This window comes from Triticum aestivum, chromosome 1D, assembly GCF_018294505.1.
Source record: "Triticum aestivum cultivar Chinese Spring chromosome 1D, IWGSC CS RefSeq v2.1, whole genome shotgun sequence".
Taxonomy (NCBI): domain Eukaryota; kingdom Viridiplantae; phylum Streptophyta; class Magnoliopsida; order Poales; family Poaceae; genus Triticum; species Triticum aestivum.
Genome location: NC_057796.1, coordinates 394,107,639 through 394,119,847, shown reverse-complemented (window position 1 = coordinate 394,119,847; position 12,209 = coordinate 394,107,639).

Sequence of the window (12,209 nt, the reverse complement as noted above, 5' to 3'; positions counted from 1 at the left end):
TCATCGTCGCCAGATGAAGATGACGAAGAACTCATGTCCAAAGTGGATGTGTTCATTGTGTTGCGTGAGAGACGATAGAGAAATCTAGGTGAGAAGAGAAGTCACAGATAGAAGTGCTAGAAGAGAGATGGTAGGGGTGGATTATATAGACTAGAAATACGACCGTTGAAAATATAGCCGTTTGAAAATATAGCCGTTGGAAATATAGCCGTTTGAAAATATAGTCGTTGGAATATACACGTCCAAATTTACACGTTCCACTGAAAAACTGAGAGGTGTATATTTTAGCAAGGTGTATATGGACGTGTATATGGAGATATACACGTCCAAATTTACACCATCCACTAGAGATGCTCTAACTCTCTCTCCTTTGTTTGATTTTTTTGTTCCAGCTTTGATTGGAAGCACCAACACAACCTGGGAGAAAGCCCAAGTGAGTACCATTTCCCCCAACCGATCTGGTTACAAATTTAGTTGTTGAGATTTTTCTTCATATGAGGTGATTTCTGGCTTCTGTATCTACAATTAGGCGCATATCCCCAATATTGCAGTGAGTAGATGAAATACTACTGATTACATATCAGATTTTGTTTATTTAACTTCTAGCCCGTAGTTGCTTGATCTATTTTCTATGGTTTGAGATTAGGTGCACTGTATATATCTTGCTGGAGTTTGTTCCCGACCCATGGCACGCGGCCAGCCGGCTCTCACCACTCCGACCTCCGTGCCGTGTCGGCAACTCCTCTACTATATCCTCCTCTGCTAATTTTGTAGATGAATAGCCTACCATTTCAATCTCTAAAATATTGCTGAATTTTGTAAACTGTCAGATCATGGTACTTACAACCAATGAAATCTTGCTGAACGTTTCAACCTACGGGATCGGGTAGCCAATTTTGCATCATTGATATGATGGCTATGTAAAAAAGTCAGCAGTTACATCTGCTTCGTCAGGTTGATGCTTCATCCTCAGCAAGTTTCCTTTCCCTTGAGTAGACTTGCCTCGGTCGGTTTGATCTTGTGCTGACAGACCCGTACACCACATCTTGTAGAAGGCTGATATGGATTATGCTCGACCTCTATGACTTCACTCGAGTTAATTCCCTGCGATGCAATTGACACAATTATCCTCGATAACAACGATCACCCTGGGAGATGGGCTTCCTAATATTCTTTATTTTCATTTTTCTTACGCTTATGGTACGATTGAAGTGGTTGGTTGGACTAAGTGAGGATTTTGTTGGCTATAAGTTAACTGCAAATCTTTTTTTTTGTCAAATGGCACATGATTCTGATTAAATCACGGCGATATATTTTCTTGTAGGGAGAGAAGGAGGATATAAAGGCATTGTGGATACATATAAGAAGACCCAACGGAAGAAGCAAAGGGAGGAATGCCAACAACAAGAGGTTGCAGCTATAGGTCAAGACTACAGAGTTGAAGAAGAGATTCAACAAGTGCAAAGCTTGTGACCTTTTTCAAACAATAGTGGAATCCTGATGTTATTGACTTAATTTTTCTCTTAAATCAAGACTTGATGATTGTCTTCTTCACTCTGCAAATTAAGAAGCTGAAACCTCTTCAATGATGTTTCACTTCAGTCAAGTAACAATGTTGTGATTTACTATGAGCCTATGATGGTGTTTCAGCTTCAGGTCTCATTCCTTTAATGCCTACAAATGGCGTTTCACTTCAGTCAAGTAACAGTGTTGTGATTTACTATGAGCCTATGATGCAACCGTCCAGCAGAATTACCTCTCTCCATGTCGATCTATTTGCATTGTTGTTAACTTCGAACTAACATCTCATATATAGATTTACGAACCCTGTCAAATAAGTAGTCTTATGTTTCTTCATGATGCTGAATCCCGGTGTTACATGATATAATTTTTCTTTTGCATGGTGTCCCATTGATGTGCATCTTGAATTAATCAGATTGATATGCAACCTTGTATACACTCTTCTTTTATTGGTTCCTTAACTTTTGCATAAAGTTGAATCAAGAAATACATTAAGTTTTATTGTTAGATGTGCTCCTATACAATTGCTATTTCTTTGTTAGGATCAGTCTTAAGTGCATTTTGTCAGGTTGATATTGGAGAACTAAAAACTAACTCCAGTGCTTTGATGAATTTTGTGTTTCCTAAATAGTGTCTTGAATCTAAAATCATAAAAGTATGTTGTAGTTGAGACGTGCATTGCATGTGCACACTTACTTATATGAATCAAGCCTTACATGGTTTGCTCTTTTACTGATAGACTGAGGAAGTCAGAGATGTATAACAGCCTTTGATCCAAATGACAAGTACGGCAGTGCTAACCTGCTTACGTAGAATTTTACCACATCTTAAGACTTGCAAATCTGCACAATAGGAATGGCTAGCTGTTTTCTGGTCTACAACCGTGACATGTAGCGGCATCTCTCACCATGTCTGCACATATTGTTTAGGTATTGCTAGAGATATATTTGGGTTACATGTATTTCGTAGTTTAGGATTCCTGCCTTATCTCTAGGAGAGACGTCTTACCCTTCAAGTCTTGTACTCAATATATACTCGCCCTCGAGGCTCAATAATACATCCATCATATTCCACCAATCCTCTCTCTCCCTTCTAACATGGTATCTATCACAAGTCGATCCTAAACCCTAGCCGCCGCCGCTTCCGCACCTGCGCGCCGCCCCCGGGGCGATCGGCCTCCATGACCGCCGCCGGGGGTTGCTCCGCCCGTACCTAGGGTTCGTCCGCCGGCCGTGTTGGCCGGCTGCCCTAGAGAGTCTTTTTTCCCGATCTTTGATTCGGGTTTTCTCTCTCTCGCCGCTCGCTTTGATCGGCGTCTACTTTTTGGTTTTCCGGTCATTGTGATCCGGTTTGCGTCGCCCACCGCCGCCGTCGACCCCGTGCGCCTCTACTCCAACACCGGCGTGATTGGCCGGCTTCTTCACCAACCCGGCGGCCTCGCGCGTCGTCTGTGCGTCTGCCCGTCGGTCGCCCCGACTCGGCGGCCTCGCGCGTCGTCCGCGCATCGGCCCGCCGGTCGCCCCGACCCGGCGGCCTCGCGTCATGCGGCGGCCCTTCACCGCCGCCGTTCGCGCGACGACCCGCCCGTCGATCTACGTCGGCAGTCACCGCCCTGCTCCGACCGGGACTCCTGCATCACCCCGACCCGGCGGCCTCGCGCCATGCGGCGGCCAATCATAGCCGCCCTGCCGCCCGCCGCCGCCGGCTTCATCTCGGACTCCGCCGCCACCGCACCTCCACCGAGCGGCGTCCCCGATCTCGCGCGCGATCGGATTGATCACCCACCCGCCGCCTCGATCCGCCTCATCTACGCCGTGCGACCGACCTGGCCCGTCGGTTGCGCGCGCCTCCGCAGGCCCCGTGAAGATCGTCCCCGAGTTCAGCGCGCCTCCACTACAAAAAAAATACACTTCCGTGATGATACGTGTTTGTCACAGTAGGTCGCGTTTTTTGTCATGCATGTACATCCATGACGATTTTATGACAGAATCAAGATAGTCATCCTGTGCTGTCGTAGAAGTGTTCCGTGACATTATCAAAATTATCATCACGAAAGTGTGCACTTCCATGACGATAAATCGCGCGTCACAGAAGTGCTTTCGTCAAGGGTGGCCGACACGTGGCATCCACCGTAACGGAACGTCGTTAAGCTATCGGGTCGGGTTTTGGATCCGATAACCCGTTAACAGCCCTGACCAATGGGGATTTTCCATGTGTAAAATCATCATTGGCTGGAGGAAACACGTGTCGGCTCATCGTTGGGACAGATATCATCCACTCATTGGATAGAAGGCGCCTATGATACGTCGACACGTGGCACGGCCCAACAGAGGCCCATTCCTGTGAAAAGGCCGGCCCGTTTGACTTGGTCAAAAGGTGGCGGGTCGGCCCATGGAAAGCCTGTTAACGGCCTGTTCGCATATAGCCCATTTACAGCCCGCTAACCCAAGGCCTGTTACGCCCTATCCGAATTAGGCCCAGTAGCGTCATCTGGGCCATCCAATATGATTCCAGCCCGTTTTCACTTCTGACCCATGTATGGCCCATGACGTCTTTCGACCCATATGAGACCCTATGTAACTCTTGGCCTATTAACGGCCCGTGGTGAAACTGGCCCGTAATGAACAGTGTATCACTTTACACCCATTAACGGCCCGTGGTGAAACTGGCCCGTAATGAACAGTGTATCACTTTATACCCATTAAAGGCCCATTATTCTGTTGGGCCGTTTACAGCCCATGTTATCTATCGGCATTCTCAGAGCCCATTTATTCTTGGGCTCATTTCCAGCATTCAATTACTTACGGCCCGTTACTGTCATTTTCTGCTTGTGGGCCAAATTCAGCCCGTGGTTACAGTCGGCCCGTTTGTGGTCCGTTAATACGTTGGGCCGTTTTCATAGCGTCATCAAATACGGCCTATTAACGATGTCCCGTTCTGGTCGGCCCATGAATGGACGATTCCAAGTCTAGCCCGTTTATGGCCATAATGCGGCCTGTTATTGGCCCATGTTTGGCCAATCGATCATACGGCCCGTATAAGGCCCATTGATGATACGGCCCGTAGAAGGCCCATTGTTTCTACGGCCCATAGAAGGCCCATTGTTTCTACGGCCCGTAGAAGGCCTACTGTTTCTACGGCCCGTAGAAGGCCCACTGTTTCTACGACCCGTAGGAGGCCCAGTGTCACTACAGTAAATATTAGCCCATGGTTATTGTGGCCTAGTTTTAAAAAATAGGTTATTGTAGCCACTAGCAAACCGCGGAAAAAGAACTGCACTGACTACAAGCAAACAAATAAACAAGACAACAAGGAAATAAATAAGCAAGCAACTTATGCTAGGCTATCACGGCTATTAGACATATTACATCCACTGGGCATCAAAGTTCGCCACCAGTGCAAATATAGGGAACAAAGCAGCATATAAACGCCGCAGCAAAACAAGTCCAGAACTGAAACCACTTCAGAAGAGTTCAAGAAACAATATCTTGGGTACCCATAATGCTGGCAAGATGCTTAGCAAGCTTTTTAACTTTCTCTTGTTTGGAGCTTAAATCCTCCAGCGCTTGCTGTTGCACAAGAAAGTACGCATCTGAATTCTGCAGGGACTTCCTCAGTCCTTCGGCTTCTTGCCGCAGCACAGCTGACTGATGCCTTTCAGCTTGTAGCTGAGACTGAAGAAGCCGAAGTGATTCAGGCAGTGAGTTCGAAGAGCTTGTGCCAGCGGTACTGGCCAGTAACTCGAACACTATATCAATGCAGGACTGTGGGGTTTTCTCACTGTCTACAAGATTGTTTTTATCACCTTTCTTGGAGACAAACAGGGTTGTCTCACTATCTTGAACCTTATCTGCATTACTTTCTCTACCGTTGCATAGTGGGGTGCTCTTCTCCAATATTGTGTTTGCATACTACAAGACAAACAAGCAGACACATCACAGGTTTAGCTTGTAGTATACGAAACTCATTTTGGTAAACCGGTTTAGTAGTAAGGTGGACAGGATAACATCATGAAACAAACATATATCTATGTACTATGGTCACTGTATTGTCCATATCATTCTAGTTTATGTTCCCTAATCAAGATAGAGACACAGTTCAACTCATATATTTTTAAGGCACAGCAGCATAGACAGAATATAAGTGTGAGAAACTACACAGCATTGGCAGCACTTGTAATGTGCATCACATGAGAACATAACTGTTTATACAACTTAAACTGAAATCAACATAGAGCAAGAAGTTAGAACAACAATCCAGTTAAAGAAATAGGTTTAAAACATACCTGTTGCGCCATTGGAGTTTCAATTGGATCCTTCAAATTCGAAAATAGTTGGTATGAGTAAATACAGTGATGCAACATCAAAGGAGTATGGACCATAGCTACGGAATCTGACCTGAGAACAGTTGCTCTTCTGCTTTAAACGTGGAGTTTGGGTTAGCTGTGGTGGTCTTCATGCTTTGGGCACTGCAGTAGCTTTACAAACTGCTCGTGTGGGGGTACTCTGTGGTGGACATGGTGCTTTGTCAACTATAAGTGGGTTACTATCCGCTGGGGTTGCGGTTAGATGGGTTGTAGCTGGTTCTCTGTCCAACGGTGTAAGTGTGCAATCTGGAAGAGTCTCGATTATGTGTGGTGGGGCTAGTTTGTGGGCCAGTACAACCATGGTTCTATCTGCATCGACGGGTAGCACTGTCTTTTGTGAAGAACGAGTTTTTGCTCCCTTAGATACTGCCATCACCCCCTCCAATTCAAATGGCTGATAAACAAGAAAAGAAATTGAACGTACAGACATTGTATGATAGACAGATGTGGTAGTTCACATATATGTTGTCTAACCAAACAGGACAGCATGACACAATTTCACATATATGATGCCTAACTAAACAGGATAGCATGACACAGTTTCAGATATATGATGGATAACTTAACAAGATATAATAGCATAATTCAACATATGATGAGTACCTAAACAGGATGACATGACAAAACTATATGATGTCTTTCTAAAATAGGTTGGGATGAAATAACTCACATACATGTTGTCTAAGCATACAGGATGGCATGATATAATTGACATAATTGATTCATATACTAAGCAGCTGGCACTCGCATGTATGATCTCTAAACTAAGCAGATAGAATTCAATATTGTGCATATGATGTCTAAACTAAGCAATGCAAGACACCATATGCATCCTATGAGAAATATAAACATTGCAACTTAGAGCATACACCTCAGGTGGGATATAGGACTGGTCATCTGTCTCTCAATCCTCCTCTGAGGAGCTCCCTGTAACCATCGAGATATATGCTTCAACAGGTACCATTTCCTGCTCTGAAGACCTTGTTTTCACTCCAGATTTTTCCATAACCGGCTCAAATGGCTGATACACATGAAGAGTAGTTCAATATACACAGATTGTCGACAAATGGAATACGTAATGAAAAAAAAGATGGCATGAGATAATTCACATATATGATGCCTGGCTCCATGGCGGTGCATAATTCACATATATGATAACTGGCTAAAAAACATGGCATTGCATAATTCACATATCTGATATAGAAAGCAAACATGAGGCATTCACACAAAGCATGTCTAATCTAAGCAGATGGCATGGCAATGCAAGACACCATATGCATGATATGAGCAATATAACCCAGCCAAGTTAGAGCATGCACCTCGGGGGGGGGGGGGGGAATACGACTGGTCATCTCTCTCTGAATCCTCCTCTCAGGAGCTATCTGTAACCAGCAAGAAATATGCATCGACAGGTAGCACTGACTGCTCAGAAGACCTTGTTTTCACTCCAGATTTTCCCATGACCGACTCAAATGGCTGATGCACAGGAAGAGTAGATGAATGTATAAACATTATTGACAAATGGAATACATTATGGAAAAAATATGGCACAATAGAATTCACATATACGATGACTGGCTAAACAGGATGGCATTGCATGATTCACGTATATGATGCCTGGCTAAAGAAGATGGCATTGCATAATTCCCATATACTCCCTCCGTTCCTAAATATTTGTCTTTTTAGAGATTTCAAATGGACTACCACATACGGATGTATATAGACATATTTTAGAGAGTAGATTCACTCATTTTGTTCCGTATGTAGTCACTTGTTGAAATCTCTAAAAAGATAAATATTTAGGAATGGTGGGAGTATGATATAGAAACCAAACAGGTGGCATTCACATAAAGCAAATCTAAACTAAGCTGATGACATATAAGATGTATAATGTAAGCAATGCAAGGTGCCATATGCATGATATGACCAACATCGGCATGCCAGGTTAGAGCAAACACCTCAGGTGGTAAACAGGCGTGGTCGGCTCCTTCTGAATCTCCATCTGAACAGTTATCTTCCTCTGAAATACAATCTGGAAATGCAGGAGGGGGGGCACATCGCCCACCATGGAGCGGCGTCTGCATGACATTATATTCGCATGCAACGGTCTTCTCTTTTTCTCTACATGTTCAGTATGATTGTGTACAATATCTGACATGCATAATAAAAAAATAGTTAGATTTTGTAAGGCCTAAGGGGTGCATGCAAAAATCAAGACTGATGGTAGCAAACGAGTGGACGGATCCAAAACTAATGATAGCAGGTAGATTATAGCTTCAGTTTAAAAAGATAGACAATGGATCATCTATTGTTTGTTGCCCACCCAACATGAACCACATAGAAGACCCCAGATGAACCAGATAGTAGACAGATACTATTCGTTGCTGGCTCGATATGAGACCCATGGGCAATTCAAAACTCAAGATTGAATGATAAAGTAGCAGGTAATAATAACCGATGTATAACGTAAGCAAACACGAAAGACTGTGACCTCTCTTCCGGAACTGTGTAGTCCTCAGGTTCATCTGCTCAGTCGATGATGGTAATGCAGTTGGCGTGGCTGCCGGCAACGGGGAAGATGATCTGAGGCGGCGAAAGGAAGTCTGCAGGGGGGATCTCTGCTGCATTGAACGCTTCTGTCGATGGTGCACCTCAGGTGGGGTGGATGACGGCACGGTAGGAGCAGGACATAACAAAGTTTTCTTTGACGCCTATCTGAAAATGAAGTAAATCTATAAGGGCTCCTTAGAATTGGAGGATTCTATAAACGCAGGGACAGGAAAAACACAGGAATAGGATAGGAATGCACGTGCAAAACAGAGCATTTGGAAACATAGGATTTCAGTCAACCTGGGTGTTTGGCTCACATGAATTGGAGAACAGAGGAATGGAGAAACAAAGTGATGCGGCGAGTGTACAACCTCTTTGGCATAGCCTTGTGGACCTCAGCATCATTGGGTTGGACGTGGAGGATGGTGATGATGCTGGTGTGACTGTCGGAGGCGGGGAAGAAGATCCGAGGCCTCTGGAAACGGCGCCGAGGGTACTGCTCCGCTGTGATGGACGGTTCCGTCGTTGGAGCAGCTCCGCTAAGGTGTACGGCGACGAGGCTGAAGCATGACAAGACAGACAACGTTAATCTGAAGTGGGACCCTAATATCATCTACAATAAATGATGTAAAAACATCACCAAAAAGTGCTAGATGTAAAAGCATCAGCCGCGCCACGGCCGCTCCGACAGATGTTGTAAGTACTGTTCACTCTGAACTTAACTGAAGAAAATGAACTTCACAGTCAAAACTGAATTTTACTGTCGAAACTGATTGAACTAGTAACCGAGCATTGCAATAGATGTTTAGGGCGTTCGAGCACTAGTAGCAGAGAAGCACTGATCTAAATCAGCAGACGCTCGAGCAGGGAACGCACTAGTAGAGAGCAAGTCATGCAGTAGCACCGCGAGCGAGTGCTAAAGCAGCAACTCCTGTAGCTGCCGGAGGTCGTGCAGCAGCAGCAACAGCGCAAGCGAGAGCAAGAGTAGAGCAGCAGCACGAACGAAAGCAGGAGTAGTGCAGCAGCGCAACCGACAGCAAGAACAGAGCCGCAGCGCGAGCGAGAGCCGGAGCAGGTGCAGCTAGTGCCATTGTGGAAGTCGCCGCTGAGGAAGCAACGACATGGGGGAGAGACGCCGTGGATGATGTGGCCGGCGACGGCGCCGTCGATGGAGACACGCCATGTCTGCTCGGTATCGAGCACCGGCAGCCCCGTGAGATCGAATAAAAGATAAAATGCAGCGGTGAGTGCAGAACCTCCTTGGTGGCGCCGAGTTGGCCTCGGCTTCATCGGAGGAATTGGTGAGGGTGCTGCGGTTCCGGTGGGGCAGGTCAAGACGGCGCTGTGGGGATTGAGGTGGCGCGATAGACGAGGCGAACATCGGGGCAGCTCCTTGGAGGTGGAGGACGGGGCGGCTGATCCGGCGGGACGACGAGATCGACAACGGATCCTCATCCGGTGCGATGGATGAGGGACGGCGAGCTGTTGCGGTGGACGACATAGTCGGGGAAGAGTCTCCGGCTGGGCGGCGGTCGGGAGGCCGACGGAGGAGCGTGGGGTTTCGCGGGTTTTGGCGGCCTCGGTGTACGAATGGGGGGCGAAGGGGGAGGGGGAGCCAAGCTTAGGGACGCGCTTGTCCGAAATGTAGGGTAAGTTACCAGCGTACCCCCACCGGTTTTGACACCGCGACGTGGAGCTTCATTTCCGGCTGAGGGGTAGAAGGGGGATTTCGCGTGTCTGGGCTGCGGGAGCGATTTCGGATGAGGAGGGAGTTCTCGCGCGCGTCCAAATTTCGGGATAACAAGGCGCGGCGCGGGTTGAAGAAGCGGGAGTTTCAAAGCAGGTGAGACAAAAGATACTCGAGCTTGAAAATTTCGGGATAACAAGGTGCGGATTCCTTGTTCGGCAGAACAAACTTAACGTGTAAAAAAACAATTCATACAAGACACAAGAGAGTCATGTCCCCTTTTACTATATTGCTATAGATGCCATTGAAAAAACTACAAGAAAAATGTAAAAAAAATCGGGAGAACAAGATTACCCTGCACAGTACCAAATCGATTCGCACTTCCCTCAACAACAACAAAAAACAAATCAATTCCCACCAAAGAAAGAGTAATGTCCCTTTTTATATGATTACAGATGCCATGATCTCGAATTTCAATTTTTGAATCCACGTTATGTTGAATTCGAATATATCGTTAGGTGACCTTGCGGTTTATAATTGATGTAGTCGTACATTTTGATCTTCCATCATATATGAACATTTTACTCCACCATGTGAACATATATATTGTCGTCTACCATATGGACTAAATTTGAATCAATTTTCCTTATTTGAATACGATTGTTGTCAAGTTATACAATAATTTAAATATTATCTTGATAACAAAAAACATACATATAGCAGTAATCATATTTCACTATGAACTACATGTACCATACGCTCTCCAATTCAAATATTTGTATCCATTTTATGTTGAATTCAAATCATAGTACATTATTGGTCTAGGTAGCGAGATGTTTGGGATAATCTAAACCCTGTTTTCATACGTATAATTTTTGGCTGAATTGGGACAAGTTTTGGTATAAGCCTCTTGCAAAACCGGAGATTCTCTCAACAAGCCTCGTGGTTCCGAGAGGGAACGTGTCACCTTTGTGTGCGAAACGATATACGCTGCCTCCCCCTGATTTTATTTACAGAGGCAACATAGAACTATATGAGTGCCCTGTTAAATTTTGGAATTATTTCGGGTTCATTTGGCCTTTTTATACATTAATTGAGTTTCTGGACTTTTAATGTGCATAATCTAAATATGAATTGCATGCACATGCTCCGGTGCACCAAAGTGGGTTGAAAAATCACATGTGTGTCCTTGGTTGAATTTCTAGGTCCCATGGAAGAAATGAGAATGAAATTCAAACATCTGGGCGTCATGACTCGGCCGAGAACATCGAGAAACTTTGATTTTAAATTCATGTAAATCCAAAACTCGCCTGGAAATCATGAAACTTGGCATGGTGTCATGTCATGGCACTAACATGTTGTGGTAAAAAATTGGGCCGATTTGGAAGCTCGTGGTTCTAAGAGGGAACGTGCCACCTTTGAGTGTGAAACGATATACGCTGCCCCCCCCTTGAGTTTCTTAACAAAGGCAACATAGAACTACATTAGTGCCCTGTTAAATTTTGGAATTATTCCGGGTTCGTTTGTCGTTTTTTATACATTAATTGAGTTTCTGGTCATTTAATGTGCATAAGTCAAATTTGAACTACAAGCACATGCTCTCGTGCACCAAAGTTGGTTGAAAAATCACATTTGTGTCCTCGGGTGAATTTCTAGGTCCCATGCAAGAAATGAGAATAAAATTAAAACATCTGGGCATCGTGGCTCGGCCGAGAACATTGAGAAACTTGGTTTTAAAATTCTTGTAAATCCAAAACACGTCTGAAAATCATGAAACTTGGCATGGATGTCATGTCATGGTACTACCATGTTGTGGTAAAAAAATTGGCCGAATAGGAACAGATTTTGGTATAAGCTTCTTGCAAACCGAAGCTTCTCTCAAGAAGGCTCGTGGTTCTGAGAGGGAACGTGCCACCTTTGAGTGCGAAACGATATACGTTGTCCCCCTTGAGTTTATTTACAAAGGCAACATAGAACTACATGAGTGCCCTGTTAAATTTTGGAATTATTCCGGCTTCGTTTGGCCTTATTTACACATTAATTGAGTTTTTGGTCATTTAATGTGCATAATACAAATTTGAACTA